Here is a 20,377-nt window from a genome sequence, read left to right as displayed (position 1 = left end):
TGTGTGTGTGTGTGTGTGTGTGTAAGGAACGTTCTCTAGAGAGGGCTGTGAAGTGATGCAACGATATGATGATGTTCCGGTATTCCAGAGTTTGGGGGGGAACAACTTTGGATGAAAATATGGCTCTATTCTGTGATCATCAGAGTCACATTATTATGATTAGTATTAATATTATTATGTGTGTGTGTGTGTGTGTGTGTGTTATGCACAAGCTGAGCTAAGTCACACGCTGGGCTGGGGAACAAAGCAAATAGCTGAACTAGGGCAGAGTCTGACTGTACAGAAGAGAGCTTGAACAGAGCTCTGAAAACATCGACTTTGTCCCAAACGGGACCCTATTTTCTTATATAGTGCACTACTTTTGACTAGGGGCCTATAGGGCTCTGGTCTAAAGTAGTGCACTATATAGAGAATAGGGTGCCACTTGGGATACATTCATATTCTCATAAAATAAGCCAACTTTCCTAAACTCAACTTCCTCTAAGCGCTAAGTTTGAACTACATCAAAGAGTCACACAGAGGTTCATTTAAATAAACATGATGGTAAATAATAACAATAAACAGAATAGAATCCATCCGTCTTTTAAAGTTCTGTTCTAGAATTCCCACAGATCTCATGGCCTGTGTCCCGAACGGAACCATATTCCCTATTAAGATAATTACTTTTGACCAAGGTACATAGAGTGCCCAAAGGGCCCTGGTCAAAAGTAGGGCACTACATTTTGTATTTGTATTTATTAAGGATCCCCATTAGTTCCTGCCAAGGCAGCAGCTACTATTCCTGGGGTTTATTATGGATCCCCATTAGTTCCTGTCAAGGCAGCAGCTACTATTCCTGGGGTTTATTATGGATCCTTATTAGTTCCTGCCAAGGCAGCAGCTACTATTCCTGGGGTTTATTATGGATCCTTATTAGTTCCTGCCAAGGCAGCAGCTACTATTCCTGGGGTTTATTATGGATCCTTATTAGTTCCTGCCAAGACAGCAGCTACTCTTCCTGGGGTTTATTATGGATCCTTATTAGTTCCTGCCAAGGCAGCAGCTACTATTCCTGGGGTTTATTATGGATCCCCATTAGTTCCTGCCAAGGCAGCAGCTACTATTCCTGGGGTTTATTATGGATCCCCAATAATTCCTGCCAAGGCAGCAGCTACTCTTCCTGGGGTTTATTATGGATCCCCATTAGGTCCTGCCAAGGCAGCAGCTACTATTCCTGGGGTTTATTATGGATCCCCATTAGTTCCTGCCAAGGCAGCAGCTACTATTCCTGGGGTTTATTATGGATCCCCATTAGTTCCTGCCAAGGCAGCAGCTACTATTCCTGGGGTTTATTATGGATCCCCATTAGTTCCTGTCAAGGCAGCAGCTACTATTCCTGGGGTTTATTATGGATCCTTATTAGTTCCTGCCAAGGCAGCAGCTACTATTCCTGGGGTTTATTATGGATCCTTATTAGTTCCTGCCAAGGCAGCAGCTACTATTCCTGGGGTTTATTATGGATCCTTATTAGTTCCTGCCAAGACAGCAGCTACTCTTCCTGGGGTTTATTATGGATCCTTATTAGTTCCTGCCAAGGCAGCAGCTACTATTCCTGGGGTTTATTATGGATCCCCATTAGTTCCTGCCAAGGCAGCAGCTACTATTCCTGGGGTTTATTATGGATCCCCAATAATTCCTGCCAAGGCAGCAGCTACTCTTCCTGGGGTTTATTATGGATCCCCATTAGGTCCTGCCAAGGCAGCAGCTACTATTCCTGGGGTTTATTATGGATCCCCATTAGTTCCTGCCAAGGCAGCAGCTACTCTTCCTGGGGTTTATTATGGATCCCCATTAGTTCCTGCCAAGGCAGCTGCTACTCTTCCTGGGGTTTATTATGGATCCCATTAGTTCCTGCCAAGGCAGCAGCTACTCTTCCTGGGGTTTATTATGGATCCCCATTAGTTCCTGCCAAGGCAGCAGCTACTCTTCCTGGGGTTTATTATGGATCCCCATTAGTTCCTGCCAAGGCTGCAGCTACTCTTCCTGGGGTTTATTATGGATCCCCATTAGTTCCCTGCCAAGGCAGCATCTACTCTTCCTGGGGTTTATTATGGATCCCCATTAGTTCCTGCCAAGGCAGCATCTACTCTTCCTGGGGTTTATTATGGATCCCCATTAGTTCCTCCCAAGGCAGCAGCTACTCTTCCTGGGGTTTATTATGGATCCCCATTAGTTCCTGCCAAGGCAGCAGCTACTATTCCTGGGGTTTATTATGGATCCCCATTAGTTCCTGCCAAGGCAGCAGCTACTCTTCCTGGGGTTTATTATGGATCCCCATTAGTTCCTGCCAAGGCAGCAGCTACTCTTCCTGGGGTTTATTATGGATCCCCATTAGTTCCTGCCAAGGCAGCAGCTACTCTTCCTGGGGTTTATTCGTGTTTGGTGGCGAGGGTTACAAAGCAAATAAATCATGTTTTGGGGGGGACAATCAGCTTTGAAATCATCATACTTTGCTTTATTGTTAGCATAATATAACAAAGTACGAGCATAGTGAATTCATGTTATCTTCAGCTGTCAGCTAGCCTACAATTAAAAAAGCGGAAAGTACCAGTATCTTGCATTGTAAAAGCCTGTCTGAACATTGTTTTGCGAACAGTAATGAACAGTTTCAACATTTCTACATGCCGTTTCACATTATTTAAGTGTGTTAACTTCTGTGCAACATTAGTGGGGAGAAAACAATGCAGCCAGACAGCTCTAGTAATGAATGAGGAAGTGGATCAGGCTCTTTGCTCTTGGCGCTGCTATGATTGTCAGGTTCAAGTCTGCCAATCACTTGAGACACATTTGACAGAAGTGCCAAACGTAAACAACAATTCAAGTACCGAACCATTTAATTTTTTTGTTTTTTTGTGTACAGAAAAAGTACAGAAGTTTGGCTACTTCTCAGTAGTCAGACTCAGATCCACTATGATTGTAGGAACCATCCTGTGGACTCAGATCCACTATGACTGTAGGAACCATCCTGTGGACTCAGATCCACTATGACTGTAGGAACCATCCTGTGGACTCAGATCCACTATGACTGTAGGAACCATCCTGTGGACTCAGATCCACTATGACTGTAGGAACCATCCTGTAGACTCAGATCCACTATGACTGTGGGAACCATCCTGTGGACTCAGATCCATTAAGACTGTGGGAACCATCCTGTGGACCCAGATCCACTATGACTGTAGGAACCATCCTGTGGACTCAGATCCATTATGACTGTGGGAACCATCCTGTGGACTCAGATCCACTATGACTGTGGGAACCATCCTGTGGACTCAGATCCACTAAGACTGTGGGAACCATCCTGTGGACTCAGACTCAGATCCACTATGACTGTGGGAACCATCCTGTGGACTCAGATCCACTATGACTGTGGGAACCATCCTGTGGACTCAGATCCACTATGACTGTAGGAACCATCCTGTGGACTCAGATCCACTATGACTGTGGGAACCATCCTGTGGACTCAGATCCATTAAGACTGTGGGAACCATCCTGTGGACTCAGATCCACTATGACTGTAGGAACCATCCTGTGGACTCAGATCCATTATGACTGTGGGAACCATCTTGTGGACTCAGATCCACTATGACTGTGGGAACCATCCTGTGGACTCAGATCCACTAAGACTGTGGGAACCATCCTGTGGACTCAGACTCAGATCCACTATGACTGTGGGAACCATCCTGTGGACTCAGATCCACTATGACTGTGGGAACCATCCTGTGGACTCAGATCCACTATGACTGTGGGAACCATCCTGTGGACTCAGATCCATTATGACTGGGGGAACCATGCTGTGGACTCAGACTCAGATCCACTATGACTGTGGGAACCATCCTGTGGACTCAGATCCACTATGACTGTGGGAACCATCCTGTGGACTCAGATCCACTATGACTGTGGGAACCATCCTGTGGACTCAGACTCAGATCCACTATGACTGTAGGAACCATCCTGTGGACTCAGATCCACTATGACTGTGGGAACCATCCTGTGGACTCAGATCCATTAAGACTGTGGGAACCATCCTGTGGACTCAGATCCATTAAGACTGTGGGAACCATCCTGTGGACTCAGACTCAGATCCACTATGACTGTGGGAACCATCCTGTGGACTCAGATCCACTATGACTGTGGGAACCATCCTGTGGACTCAGATCCACTATGACTGTGGGAACCATCCTGTGGACTAAGATCCATTAAGACTGTGGGAACCATCCTGTGGACTCAGACTCAGATCCACTATGACTGTGGGAACCATCCTGTGGACTCAGATCCACTATGACTGTGGGAACCATCCTGTGGACTCAGATCCATTATGACTGTGGGAACCATCCTGTGGACTCAGATCCATTATGACTGTGGGAACCATCCTGTGGACTCAGATCCACTATGACTGTGGGAACCATCCTGTGGACTCAGATCCATTAAGACTGTGGGAACCATCCTGTGGACTCAGATCCACTATGACTGTAGGAACCATCCTGTGGACTCAGATCCACTATGACTGTAGGAACCATCCTGTGGACTCAGATCCACTATGACTGTAGGAACCATCCTGTGGACTCAGATCCATTAAGACTGTAGGAACCATCCTGTGGACTCAACGGAGTTTGTTTTGAAGGTGCTCTTTGGTCTAAGGGCTTTTATACGATGAACATTGGGTTTATAATGTTTTGACCATATAGCCTATCATGATAACTAATCCTAATTGGTTAAAATGTTACAGACATCATGGATTTAATGCTTTAGAGATTAACAGTGCATTATCAGTACACAAATGTCTAGAAAACAGAGCAGATGGCGTCTCACCAGAACCGCAGAGAGAAAGAAAGAGAGTGAAAGAGAGAGAGAGAGAGACAAAGAAGACAGAGAGACAAAGAGAGAGAGAGAAAGAAGACAGAGTGACAGAGAGAGAAAGAAGTCAGAGAGACAAAGGAGACAGAGAGACAAAGAGAGAGAGAAAGAAGACAGAGAGAGAAAGAGAAAGAGACAGAAAGAAAACAGACACAGAAAGAGAGAGAAAGACACAGAAAGAGAGAGAAAGAGACAGATAGAGAAAGAGACAGACAGACAGACAGACAGACAGACAGACAGACAGACAGACAGACAGACAGACAGACAGACAGACAGACAGACAGACAGACAGACAGACAGACAGAAAGAAAGACAAAAAATAAAATCAGAGATATTTTCTTCTTGAAGAAGAGAGAGAGAGAGAAAGGGAGAGAGACGGAGATTGAGGAAGAGAGAGAGAGAAAAAATATAAAAAAATACAACCCATATTTATGTTTATTTATTTTCATTTGTACTTTCACCATTTGCACATCGTTACAACACTGTAGATATACACATAATATAACATTTTTAATGTCTTTATTCTTTTGGAACTTTTGTGAGTGTAATGTAAATTGTTAATTCTTTTATTGTTTATTTGACTTTTGTTTATTATCTATTTCACTTGCTTTGGCAACATTAGCATATGTTTCCCATGACAATAAAGCCCCTTAAATTGAAATTGAAAAAGAGAGAGAGAGAGAAAGAGAGAGAGAGAGAGAGAGAGAGAGAGACAGAGAAAGAGAGAGAGATAGAGAAAGAGAGAGATAGAGAAAGAGAGAGAGAGAGAGAGAGAGAGAGAGAGAGAGAGAGAGAGAGAGAGAGAAAGGCCAAATGTATTATTTATACAATTTAAAGCTCCTATTCACCAGTAAATTACAGCCTGTCAGTCTGTCAGGAATTAGCTCCCATGAACAGCATAATACTCAGTCAGGACATTGCTACAAATCTGGACAATCAACACGTTTCTGTGCGGTTAGCTAATGAGTACACTGTGTGTACAGACATCTTTTCACCTCCAACAGTAGCCTTTTCCTGCAGTCAATTGACCAAATCAGCCTCTAGTAGACTCTTGGGTGGGAATGTGGTGAATATTTTTCATAATTTCATCATTATTAAATACTATTTTAAGAAAACGCAGAAAATCCTGTGTTACTATGTCAAACCGTTTGGTTACATTTCAGTCTTCTGTGCTGTATAAAGAGTGAATTATTGGGATGCAAACTCAAGATTTAATACGGTACAAATTGTATATCTGACATGGTAGACTTGTCTTATTTTGTTAAGCCCATAACAATGTGTGTGAAGTGGGGACTTTTGTTTCAAAGTAGATTTGTTTAAGACGACCATGTAACGCTCTGTGACCCTGATTTAACCCACTGCAGTAAGAGTTACTAAAGACAAAAGCTTACTAAAGACAGCAATTTACTAAAGACAGTAAGTTACTAAAGACAGTAATTTACTAAAGACAGTAAGTTACTAAAGACAGCAGGTTACTGAAAACGCCAGAATACTGTAGACACTAGGTTACTATAGACACTAGGTTACTGTAGACACTAGGTTACTATAGACACTAGGTTACTATAGACACTAGGTTACTATAGACACTAGGTTACTGTAGACACTAGGTTACTATAGACACTAGGTTACTATAGACACTAGGTTACTATAGACACTAGGTTACTGTAGACACTAGGTTACTAAAGACACTAGGTTACTATAGACACTAGGTTACTATTGTCCCTAGGTTACTATAGACACTAGGTTACTATAGACACTAGGTTACTATAGACACTAGGTTACTATAGATACTAGGTTACTATAGACACTAGGTTACTATAGAGACTAGGTTACTATAGACACTAGGTTACTATAGACACTAGGTTACTGTAGACACTAGGTTACTATAGACACTAGGTTACTATAGACACTAGGTTACTGTAGACACTAGGTTACTATAGACACTAGGTTACTATAGACACTAGGTTACTATAGACACTAGGTTACTATAGACACTAGGTTACTAAAGACAATATGAGGGAGGTTGGTTGGGGAGGATGGATGGACGTATGTCGCGATCGTCTATCATTCTAACAGTTGCGTGTTGTAGTCACGTCGGGGACAACTGTAGCATTTTAGCTAACCTTTCCTCTAATAGTATTAACTACAGCATCACAGTACGGCAGCCCAGAAGGGACAGAAGGCCAGGGTTTTATTAAGGTACAACGGAATAGTATTAGCTACAGTATCACAGTACGGCAGCCCGGAAGGGACAGAAGGCCAGGGTTTTATTAAGGTACAACGGAATTGTATTAGCTATAGTATCACAGTACGGCAGCCCGGAAGGGACAGAAGGCCAGGGTTTTATTAAGGTACAACAGAATCGTATTAGCTACAGTATCACAAGAAGAGAATGACTCATTGTTGAACTGTTATGAATTGAATCACATGAAAGAAAAGCTCTGTCCCGAATGGCACCCTATTTCCCATATAGTGCACTAAATTTGAGTCCTATGTTCCCTGGCGCAAAAGTAGGCCACTACAGTGCCTCCAGAATGTAGTTGTCCACATTTTATTGTGTTACAGCCTGAATTCAAAACGGATTACATTTAGATTTGTTAGTCACCGGCCTACACACAATGCCCCATAACCTCAAAGTGGAATTATGTTTTTTACATAGTAATTCTAAATGAAAAGCTGAAATGTCTTCAGTCAATTAGTGTTCAGAAGTAAGAATGTGCTTAACAAGTCACATAATAAGTTGCATGGACTCACCCTTTATGTTTAACATGATTTTTTGAATGACTACCTCATCTCTGTACCCGACACGTATAATTATCTGTTAGGTCCCTCAGTCGAGCAGTGAATTTCAAACACAGATTCAACCGCAAAGACCAGGGAGGTTTTCCAATGGTTTGCAAAGAAGGGTACGCATTGGTAGATGGGGGGGAAAACAAACAACAACAACAACAAAAGAGACATTGAATATCCTTTTGAGCATGGAGAAGTTATTAATTACACTTTGGACGGTGTATCAATACACCCAGTCACTACAAAGATACAGGCGTCCTTCCTAACTCAGTTGAAGAAGAGGAAGGAAATTGCTCAGGGATTTCACCATGAGGCCAATGGTGACTTTAAAACAGTTACAGAGTTTTAATGGCTGTGATAGGAGAGAACTGAGGATGGATCAACAGAGTGAAAAGAAGGAAGCCTGCACAGAATAAAAAATATTTCAAAACATGCATCCTGTTTTCAAGGCACTAATGTAAAAACTGCAAAAAATGTGGCTAAGAAATTAACGTTTGGCCCCGAGTGCAAAGTGTTTGGGGCAAGTCCAACACAACACATCACTGAGTACCACTCTTCATATTTTCAAGCATGGTGGTGGCTGCATCATGTTATGGGTATGCTTGTCATTGACAAGGACTAGGGAGTTTTAAGGATTTTTTTTTTAAATAACAGAGCTAAGCACAGGTAAAATCCTAGAGGAAAACCTGGTTCAGTCTGCTTTCCAACAGACACTGGGAGACGAATTCACCTTCCAGCAGGACAATAACCTAAAACACAAGGCCAAATATACACTGGAGTTGCTTACCAAAAAGATTTTGAATGATCCTGAGTGGCCAAGTTACAGTTTTAACTTAAATTGCCTTGAAAATCTATGGCAAGACTTGAAAATGGCTGTCAAACAATGATAAAAAAACAACTTGACAGAGCTTGAAGAATTGTTTAATAATGGAAAAATATTGTACAATCCAGGTGTGCAAAGCTCTTAGAGAATTACCCATAAAGACTTTTGGCAGCTGTAATTGCTGTCAAAAGTGATTCTAACATGTATTGAGTCAGGGGGTTGAATAACAAATTATATTTTCTCTTCCACTTTGACATTAGAGTTGTGTAGACCGTTGACAAAAAAAAAGACAATTAAAACAAAATGTGGGGAAAGTCTTGGCCTGTGAACACTTTCAGATTTTATTTTTCGCAGGGTGCCAATTCAGACGCAGCCAAGAGATGACAAAGGAAAAGGGCTACAGACTGGCAGTAGTGTTAGGATATGTAGTAGTACAGTCTGATAGAGATGACTGGGAACTGGGAAGGCCTTCATACTGTAACTGTTCATCTCTTCTGGCTAAGAGCACAAGTTCCTCTGTGGAGATGGGAGAACCTTCCAGAAGGACAACCATCTCTGCAGCACTCCACCAATCAGGCCTTTATGATAGAGTGGCCAGACAGCAGACACTCCTCAGTAAAAGGCACATGATAGCCTGCTTGGAGTTTGCCAAAAGACACCTAAAGACTCAGACTATGAGAAGCAAGATTCTCTGGACTGATGAAACCAAGATTGAACTCTTGAAAGCCAAGCATCACGGCTGAAGGGAACCTGGCACCATCCCTACGGTGAAGCATGGTGGTGCCAGCATCATGCTGAGGGGATGTTTTTCAGCAGCAGGGACTGGGAGACTAGTGAGGATCGAGGGAAAGATGAACGGAGCAAAGTACAAAGAGTTCCTTGATGAAAACCTGCTCCAGAGCGCTCAGGACCTCAGACTGGGGTGAAGATTCACCTTCCAACTGGACAACAACCCTAAGCACACAGCCAAGACAATGCAGGAATGGCTTTGGGACAAGTCTCTGAATGTCCTTGAGTGGTCCAGCCAGAGCCCGGACTTGAACCCGATCAAACATCTCTGGAGAGACCTGAAAATAGCTGTGCAGCGACGCTCCCCATCCAACCTGACAGAGCTTGAGAGGATCTGCAGAGAAGAATGGGAGAAACTTCCCAAATACAGGTGTGCCAAGCTTGTAGCATCATACCCAAGAAGACTTGAGGCTGTAATCGCTGCCAAAGGTGCTTCAACAAAGTACTGAGTAAAGGGTCTGAATACTTATGTAAATGTGATATTTCAGTTTTTTATTTGTAATACATTTTGCTTTGTCATTATGGGGTATTGTGTGTAGCTTGATGAGGACATTTTAAAAAAATTATTATATTTTAAGATAAGGATGTATCGTAACCAAATGTGAAAAAAGTCAAGGGGTCGGAATACTTTCCGAATATACTCTCTACATATATATTATTTTACAATTTCAATAAATGTATAAAACAAAATAGTGACAAGTCCATCCAATACATTTTACAACTTTATGAGTGAACATATTAAACCCACTAAATACAGACTAAGCACAACCTGCCAACTTGTGTGAATAATGCGACGCGTTTAACAAGGTGTGTGAACACATGAACGTGCGTGTGGATGTGTTATTAATTCAAAAAGGTTTTCTTAGGCGCTCAGTTACATATTAGACGACTTGGTGAGAGTTTAGACTCAATTTAGTCCTCTTTTCACCCCTCATACGTGTGTGTGGGTTTTCACCCTTCATACAGAACCAAAAACACTCACTTTGTCACCACCACTTCCAATTTCCCACTCCTGCAGTTAGGAGCACACACACAAACACAGACAGAGAGACTAGTCCAAATGTAGCCGCTGTATCATACAAACCTGGCATCCTAACAGGCCTGCGCTAGCCCTCTGTCACTAGATCTCAACAAACACCTAAAGAACAAAATACATTATTATTGTACACACTGTTCTTGGTTTAACACACTACCTGCTGAGATTGTGAGTCGGCAGCAGAAACTGCAGGAAGACAGTGAGACGTTTGGCTCGACTATAGTGGGGATTGATTGAAGCTCAATGTTAAATTCAAATCTCCCTGCCGTCGTCAATGTCGATGAAACTTCACAACACGCTCCCCCGCCTCTCGTCATGAGCCGTCTGGCCATTACCGAGAACCACATACCAGATTCTTAACAGGGTCATTAGCATTAGCATTGTGGTCCCATGTGGCTCAGTTGGTAGAGCATGGTGTTTGCAACGCCAGGGTTGTGGGTTCGATCCCCACGGGGGACCAGTATGGGGGAAATAAATGTATGAAATGTATGCACTCACTACTGTAAGTTGCTCTGGATAAGAGCGTCTGCTAAATGACGTAAATGTATAAAATAAAGAGAAAAAAACAATTTCTTACCCAGACTTAGCTCAATATCTAGGCTTTGGAAAACAACAAGACTACAGTGTCCTTAAAGTGACCATTTGACTTGCCACCTTTCAGACTGAATAAGTTTCTAGGGGCAACAGTTTTGATTAAATGTATATGAATAATTTATTGCTTTCACATGCTCATTTCTGTCCATTAAGAACCAACGATGTGCTACCTTTTTGTAGCATTTCTGACAACGCTAAAATATTTTTTTTTAGCCGAGGCTCAGACTTATAACAACGGTTGGTTGCTCGGCAACAACACAGCAGCGGGCACATAAGAAGTCATAAGAAGTGTTTGGAAAAAAAGTTAAGTTAATGTATATATCTAGCTATGTGATGGTATTCAAGCTGATGTTAATCAATAAATGCAAACAGATATTTTGATTAGCTAGATAGCTAGCTAACGTTAGCTAGCTAACACTAGTTAGGAAAAGCTAGCCTTTGTAGCTAGCAAACACTAGTCAGGAAAAGCTAGCCTTTGTAGCTAGCTAACACTAGTCAGTAAAAGCTAGCTTGCTAACAAACAGACAAAGAAAGGTAGCTAGCCAATTAATGTGGTTTTGTTTTAAATAGCTAGGTAGCTAGTTTGATAGCTAGCTAAAGTAAAGTTTTCCTAGTCAGATGAGAGCTAACATTGGCTAGGTGGCTAACCAACTAGCGAGGAAAGCTTGCTATATTTTGCCAAGTAAGGTTTTTCAGATAAGTCATCATGTGTAAACTGCTGACTTAAACACTTGCATGTAATCAGAGCACAAACAAATATGCACAAATAAGCTTGACACACCTCTCTAACATACACTACAAGTCCCCCTTCCCCTCCCTCTCTCTCTCCAACCCCCACACCTCTCTAACATACTACCAGTCCCCCTTCTCCCTCCCTCTCTCTCTCCAACCCCCACACCTCTCTAACATACTACCAGTCCCCCTTCTCCCTCCCTCTCTCCCTCCAACCCCCACACCTCTCTAACATACTACCAGTCCCCCTTCCCCCTCCCTCTCTCCCTCCAACCCCCACACCTCTCTAACATACTACCAGTCCCCCTTCTCCCTCCCTCTCTCTCTCCAACCCCCACACCTCTCTAACATACTACCAGTCCCCCTTCTCCCTCTCTCTCTCCCTCCAACCCCCACACCTCTCTAACATACTACCAGTCCCCCTTCCCCCTCCCTCTCTCCCTCCAACCCCCACACCTCTCTAACATACTACCAGTCCCCCTTCTCCCTCTCTCCCTCTCTCCAACCCCCACACCTCTCTAACATACTACCAGTCCCCCTTCTCCCTCTCTCTCTCCCTCCCTCTCTCCAACCCCCACACCTCTCTAACATACTACCAGTCCCCCTTCTCCCTCCCTCTCTCCCTCCAACCCCCACACCTCTCTAACATACTACCAGTCCCCCTTCTCCCTCCCTCTCTCCCTCCAACCCCCACACCTCTCTAACATACACTACCAGTCCCCCTTCTCCCTCCCTCTCTCCCTCCAACCCCCACACCTCTCTAACATACTACCAGTCCCCCTTCTCCCTCCCTCTCTCCCTCCAACCCCCACACCTCTCTAACATACTACCAGTCCCCCTTCTCCCTCTCTCTCTCCCTCCAACCCCCACACCTCTCTAACATACTACCAGTCCCCCTTCCCCCTCCCTCTCTCCCTCCAACCCCCACACCTCTCTAACATACTACCAGTCCCCCTTCCCCCTCCCTCTCTCCCTCCAACCCCCACACCTCTCTAACATACTACCAGTCCCCCTTCCCCCTCCCTCTCTCCCTCCAACCCCCACACCTCTCTAACATACTACCAGTCCCCCTTCTCCCTCTCTCTCTCTCTCCCTCTCTCCAACCCCCACACCTCTCTAACATACACTACCAGTCCCCCTTCTCCCTCTCTCTCTCCCTCCAACCCCCACACCTCTCTAACATACTACCAGTCCCCCTTCTCTCTCCCTCCCTCCCTCCCTCTCTCCAACCCCCACACCTCTCTAACATACTACCAGTCCCCCTTCTCCCTCCCTCCCTCCCTCTCTCCAACCCCCACACCTCTCTAACATACTACCAGTCCCCCTTCCCCCTCCCTCTCTCCCTCCAACCCCCACACCTCTCTAACATACTACCAGTCCCCCTTCCCCCTCCCTCTCTCCCTCCAACCCCCACACCTCTCTAACATACTACCAGTCCCCCCTTCTCCCTCTCTCTCTCCCTCTCTCCAACCCCCACACCTCTCTAACATACTACCAGTCCCCCTTCTCCCTCTCTCTCTCCCTCTCTCCAACCCCCACACCTCTCTAACACACTACCAGTCCCCCTTCCCCCTCCCTCTCTCCAACCCCCACACCTCTCTAACATACTACCAGTCCCCCTTCCCCCTCCCTCTCTCTCTCCACCCCCACACCTCTCTAACAACACTACCAGTCCCCCTTCTCCCTCTCTCCCTCCCTCTCCTCTCTTCTCCAACCCCACACACCTCTACTAACATACTACCAGTCCCTCCCTTCCTTACTCCCTCTCTCTCTCCCTCCAACCCCCACACCTCTCTAACATACTACCAGTACCCCCTTCTCCCTCTCATCTCTCCCTCCAACCCCCACACCTCTCTAACAACTACCAGTCCCCCTTCGCCCTCTCTCTCTCACCTCCAACCCCCACACCTCTCTAACATACTACCAGTCCCCCTTCCCTCCTCTCTCTCTCCCTCCAACCCCCACACCTCTCTAACATACTACCAGTCCCCTTCTCCCTCTCTCTCTCCCTCCAACCCCCACACCTCTCTAACATACTACCAGTCCCCCTTCTCCCTCTCTCTCTCCCTCCAACCCCCACACCTCTCTAACATACTACCAGTCCCCCTTCTCCCTCTCCCTCCCTCCAACCCCCACACCTCTCTAACATACTACCATTCCCCCTTCTCCCTCTCCCTCTCTCCCTCCAACCCCCACACCTCTCTAACATACTACCAGTCCCCCTTCTCCCGCTCCTCTCTCTCCTCCAACCCCCACACCTCTCTAACATACTAACCAGGCCCCCTTCCTCCCTCCCCCCTCTCGCTCTCCACACCCCCACACCTCTCTAACATACTACCGTCCCCCTTCCCCCTCCCCTCTCCCTCCAACCCCCACACCTCTCTAAAACTACCAGTTCCCCCCTCTCCCTCCAACCCCCACACCCTCTAACATACTACCAGTCCCCCTTCTCCCTCCCTCTCTCCCTCCAACCCCCACCCCTCTCTAACATACTACCAGTCCCCTCCCCCTCCTCCCCCCTCCAACCCCCACACCTCTCTAACATACTACCAGTCCCCCTTCTCCCTCCCTCTCTCCCTCCAACCCCCACACCTCTCTAACATACTACCAGTCCCCCTTCCCCCTCTCTCTCTCCCTCCAACCCCCACACCTCTCTAACATACTACCAGTCCCCCTTCTCCCTCCCTCTCTCTCTCCAACCCCCACACCTCTCTAACATACTACCAGTCCCCCTTCTCCCTCCCTCTCTCCCTCTCTCTCTCCAACCCCCACACCTCTCTAACACACTACCAGTCCCCCTTCTCCCTCTCTCTCTCCCTCCAACCCCCACACCTCTCTAACATACTACCAGTCCCCCTTCCCCCTCCCTCTCTCCCTCCAACCCCCACACCTCTCTAACATACTACCAGTCCCCCTTCCCCCTCTCTCCCTCTCTCCAACCCCCACACCTCTCTAACACACTACCAGTCCCCCTTCTCCCTCCCTCTCTACCTCTCTCCCTCTCTCTCTCCAACCCCCACACCTCTCTAACATACTACCAGTCCCCCTTCTCCCTCCCTCTCTCTCTCCAACCCCCACACCTCTCTAACATACTACCAGTCCCCCTTCTCCCTCCCTCTCTCCCTCCAACCCCCACACCTCTCTAACATACTACTAGTCCCCCTTCTCCCTCCCTCCCTCCCTCTCTCCCTCCAACCCCCACACCTCTCTAACATACTACCAGTCCCCCTTCTCCTCTCCCTCCTCTCTCCCTCCAACCCCCACACCTCTCTAACATACTACCAGTCCCCCTTCCCCCTCCCTCTCTCCCTCCAACCCCCACACCTCTCTAACATACTACCAGTCCCCCTTCTCCCTCCAACCCCCACACCCCTCTAACATACTACCAGTCCCCCTTCTCCCTCCCTCTCTCCCTCCAACCCCCACACCTCTCTAACATACTACCAGTCCCCCTCCCTCCCTCCCTCCAACCCCCACACCTCTCTAACATACTACCAGTCCCCCTTCCTCCCTCTCCCTCTCTCCCTCCAACCCCACACCTCTCTAACATACTACCAGTCCCCCCTTCTCCCTCCCTCTCTCTCTCCCTCCAACCCCCACACCTCTCTAACATACTACCAGTCCCCCTTCCCCCTCTCTCTCTCCCTCCAACCCCCACACCTCTCTAACATACTACCAGTCCCCCTTCTCCCTCCCTCTCTCTCTCCAACCCCCACACCTCTCTAACATACTACCAGTCCCCCTTCTCCCTCCCTCTCTCCCTCTCTCCAACCCCCACACCTCTCTAACATACTACCAGTCCCCCTTCTCCCTCCCTCTCTCCCTCCAACCCCCACACCTCTCTAACATACTACCAGTCCCCCTTCTCCCTCCCTCTCTCCCTCTCTCCAACCCCCACACCTCTCTAACATACTACCAGTCCCCCTTCTCCCTCCAACCCCCACACCTCTCTAACATACTACCAGTCCCCCTTCTCCCTCTCTCCCTCTCTCCCTCCAACCCCCACACCTCTCTAACATACACTACCAGTCCCCCTTCTCCCTCTCTCTCTCTCTCCAACCCCCACACCTCTCTAACATACTACCAGTCCCCCTTCTCCCTCTCTCTCTCCCTCTCTCCAACCCCCACACCTCTCTAACATACTACCAGTCCCCCTTCCCCCTCCCTCTCTCCCTCCAACCCCCACACCTCTCTAACATACTACCAGTCCCCCTTCTCCCTCCCTCTCTCCCTCCAACCCCCACACCTCTCTAACATACTACCAGTCCCCCTTCTCCCTCCCTCTCTCCCTCCAACCCCCACACCTCTCTAACATACTACCAGTCCCCCTTCTCCCTCCCTCTCTCCCTCCAACCCCCACACCTCTCTAACATACTACCAGTCCCCCTTCTCCCTCCCTCTCTCCCTCCAACCCCCACACCTCTCTAACATACTACCAGTCCCCCTTCTCCCTCCCTCTCTCCCTCCAACCCCCACACCTCTCTAACATACTACCAGTCCCCCTTCCCCCTCCCTCTCTCCCTCCAACCCCCACACCTCTCTAACATACTACCAGTCCCCCTTCTCCCTCCCTCTCTCCAACCCCCACACCTCTCTAACATACTACCAGTCCCCCTTCCCCCTCCCTCTCTCCCTCCAACCCCCACACCTCTCTAACATACTACCAGTCCCCCTTCTCCCTCCCTCCCTCCCTCTCTCCCTCCAACCCCCACACCTCTCTAACATACTACCAGTCCCCCTTCTCCCTCCCTCACTCCAACCCCCACACCTCTCTAACATACTACCAGTCCCCCTTCTCCCTCCCTCCCTCCCTCTCTCCAACCCCCACACCTCTCTAACACACTACCAGTCCCCCTTCTCCCTCCAACCCCCACACGTCTCTCTCAGTACTGTACTGCCTATTCAATTCAGTTCAATTTAAGGGCTTTATTCACATGGTAAACATATGTTAACATTGCCAAAGCAAGTGAAATAGATGATAAACAGAAGTTAAATAAACAATACAACATTTTAAGTAAACATTACACTCACAAAAGTAAAAAAAATAATTTCAGATGTCATAATATGTATATATACAAGCTTATAAACATCCTTGGCTGCTATGATAGCCAGTTAACGTTAGCTAGGTAACATTAGCCAACGTAAGACTGTAACGTTAGCTAACGCGTGTGACCAGTTCATGCACCGCAATATATTGTACTTACTTTCACAAAAACATAGCTAGCAAACGTTAAGTAGCTAGCTAGCTAATGTTAGTTACGTTAAGTTTAAAACCACCAAACGCTTCGCACGTTCATTTGCATTTTTAGCTACAATCAAGCCAATGTTACCCCAACAATACTGTATCAGAACTCAATGTTGATAATATATTGTAATGACCTGACTAGATCATAAAGGAACAATAGTCTAGACAGAGGAATGAGTTTACGAATTCACGGTTTATTAACCAAACTTCACACGGGATACTGTTTGGCCGTAGCCCACGCCAAAATAAATGAAGGATATCCCACAAACCAACCGTGACCTTCTCTTGTGAAGGCCAAAACATGAGAGAGAGAACAATGGCTAAACCTGGTCTGAACTTCCAATGCTCCATCCCCCTGCCCAACCCCCCTCCACGTCACTCCGCCAACCACCAGGATGCCCGGCATCAGAACATTCCAGGCATTCCTGTGATTGGTTGATTCGCATGTCGGACCCCTCGAACACTGGGTACTGGTAAGTACAACACAACCAACTAATAGACTAACACATAACACACAGCTGTCTGTGCGGGTCGCTACACAATCATAGCTACATCTTTCCACAAAACATGGTTACAAAAACATTGCTAGCTAGGTTCAAAGCAGGATCAATTCCAATCCAAACGTTGGGAAACTGTCACAATGCTAGCTAGCTAGCTAGCTTTCCAATACATGCAATGGGTATTGCAAAAACTAGCTAGGTAGGCTACTCCATAGACCAAGTTAAGACACAGTATCCAGATTTCAGACAGAACAACCACATTACAAACCATAGCTGAGATTTATTTTTCTTTGTTATTAAGAAACAATAAGCTAGTTATGAACCACATATAGTCGATGGTTAAACCCCAAACGCACATGTAAAAACAGCCTCATATCACTGCAAGTGTGCAAATGCACGCTAGCATCAGACGACTTAGCTAGACTCGACTGACCAGCATCTCTGTTTCAAACATGTATGTGGAATAAATTTTAGCTCCAGCAAACGCTACTCTTCTCCTGCCTTCTTGTCATTATTATAACCCACATTTGTGCTGACTGATTAACCGTGTCAAGATGCTTTTCAGTGTGTTCCCAGAAAATCTGAAGTCGCCATGCAGAAGTAAAAAAGTAGCCAGGGGGTCTGTGGGTGCTGCACACGGTGCACCAAGGTAAAACAACATCAGAATCATTAAGGGATTCGATTAATCTCACCCAGGTGTACGAGTAGACTTGTTTTGCACCGGCTGCTGAAAGTTCATTGCATTCGATTTATAACTGGGCTGAGACAGGTGCTCTGTCAGATTGCGAAGTGGGCAAAAAAATAAATAAAGTGACGTAATTATAAGCATGTGTAGTAATGAGTAGGATTGTGTGTTTTCACATGATAAAAAAACACTTTATCTGCCTTCCCTCCCCACTTTTGCATCATGATGTGACGGGCCATAGCCCGGTGTACCCCGGGCCAGATTAATCAAACCCCCTCTCTGCTTGCATCATGATGTGACGGGCCATAGCCCGGTGTAACCCGGGCCAGATTAATCAAACCCCCTCTCTGCTTGCATCATGATGTGACGGGCCATAGCCCGGTGTACCCCGGGCCAGATTAATCAAACCCCCTCTCTGCTTGCATCATGATGTGACGGGCCATAGCCCGGTGTACCCCGGGCCAGATTAATCAAACCCCCTCTCTGCTTGCATCATGATGTGACGGGCCATAGCCCGGTGTACCCCGGGCCAGATTAATCAAACCTCCTCTCTGCTTACTTAAGTTGTTCGCTTATGCTGTGTGCAGTCAAAAGAAAATGACATGCTTGCTAACTTGGTTAGCTACGTAATTAAATGTGTCTGTTTTCAACAAATCAACTGTTTTAGACTATTGTATTTTAACAAAGCAAGATAAATAAACGTTCAATCGGTAATGAGTGAATGAACAAAATCCTTTTGGAATGAACGCTTCCAGACTGTCCATTTAAATGGTCTGTCGAAGTCAATGTTTTAAGAACAGGGTTTAAAGTGTAATGGTTAGAGTGGATCTGAAGATTGTAGGTTCGTCTCCCTTGAGGATACATTCTTACCATTCACAGCCCCTTCCCGACACACACACGCTCATTTTAATTTATTAGTTGGCTCTTAAAATAGCCTTTGGGTTGGTGGAGTGGCATGCAAGTGGCAGTGAGTGTGATGGCGTGTACTACTGCCTGCGTCTTGCTAGAACGGTGGAGAGACCAACGGAGGGACCAGCTCTCAGAGTCATTGCCCTCATCCTTGAGATGCACGCCATCCCTACAGTACTGCCGTAGGGACACAGTGCTTTATGGCAGAGTGGCGGATTGTGGGAAATGCGCCTGTCTCACGGAGAAATGCAAACACCAGCTGGTTGACAGCGCAGTGGTCATCTCTATGGGTTTGTTGATGTCCTCATACCACTGGAACATCCAACTCTTCCGCTGCGTGACGTTGGAGTAGACAACACGAACATTCGGATGACTAACCTCTAAATCAGCTCTCATCCGACGAACACAGGGGTGTCCCCTTTGTGTGTCCCCTTTGTGTGTCCCAAGTCATTTCCACCGAGGTGGATGACTATGATGTCAGGGTGGAGCAGCAGCACAGTCCCTCTGCTGGCGCAGAACATGGAATAGTTTGTCTATGATGTTTGACCTTCTGGTGTAAAAACCGTGGCAATTAGAAACAAAACAAAAAAACGATGCTTTAAGTGAGAAGTAGGCATTGGTTGAAAAAATAAAGGAAATTCACATGAGAACCACAATGCCTACTCCACCCATGCTCTACCAAGGTTTTCCCAGCACACAACTTTTGTTTTTATTTGAATTTTTTTAAACATTTATTTAACTTCTACAGGATCGGTGTCCCCCCCGCTGGACGGTTGAGCTAACGTGCGCTAATGTGATTAGCATGACGTTGTAAGTAACAAAAACATTTCCCAGGACATTGACGAGTCCTATATGGGCAGAAAGCTTACATTATTATTAATCGAACTGCACTGTTCAATTTACAGTAACAATTAGAGTGAAAAAATACCATGCTGTTGTTTAAGGAGAGTGCACAACAACAAAACGCTTTTGATCCCAGCAACTGGTTTGATACATTCACCTCTGAAGGTAAATAATGTACTTACATTCAGCTATCGTTCTCTGATTTGTCATCCTGAGGGTCCCAGAGATAAAATGTAGCATAGTTTTGTTTTTATATTTTTATACTCAAATGTAGTAACTGTGTTCTACAGTTTGAACCCCTGATGTTTCCTCCCCCCATCTAGATGTGTGAAGGCTAGTGTCTTTTCTGTAGGGAAGCTAATTATCCATCAGGTGCATGTTTGCAAAACTAGTGGGTTTTGAACTTATGTCAGTATTAAACAGATTAGCTAATGGTTACAGAAATGAGGAATGCAGACAGGTTCTAAAGACCTCTATATGAGCTACTGTGTACAACACCACCTGTTGTTATGTTGTACGACTACTGACCAAAAAAAGG

The 20,377-nt window shown here is 46.1% G+C and overlaps 1 protein-coding gene across 1 annotated transcript in view; it reads left to right on the top strand.

Annotated features, from left to right (window-relative positions):
• Positions 1-20,377, top strand: part of LOC115156266 (myc box-dependent-interacting protein 1-like) — a 40,311-nt gene that overhangs the window by 1,825 nt on the left and 18,109 nt on the right. The window lies entirely within an intron of this gene.

Source organism: Salmo trutta, chromosome 20 (genome assembly GCF_901001165.1).
Source record: "Salmo trutta chromosome 20, fSalTru1.1, whole genome shotgun sequence".
In the NCBI taxonomy this organism is placed as follows: Eukaryota; Metazoa; Chordata; class Actinopteri; order Salmoniformes; family Salmonidae; genus Salmo; species Salmo trutta.
The sequence above is the reverse complement of the archived record's forward strand: the minus strand, read 5'-3'. Positions and strand labels throughout refer to the sequence as shown.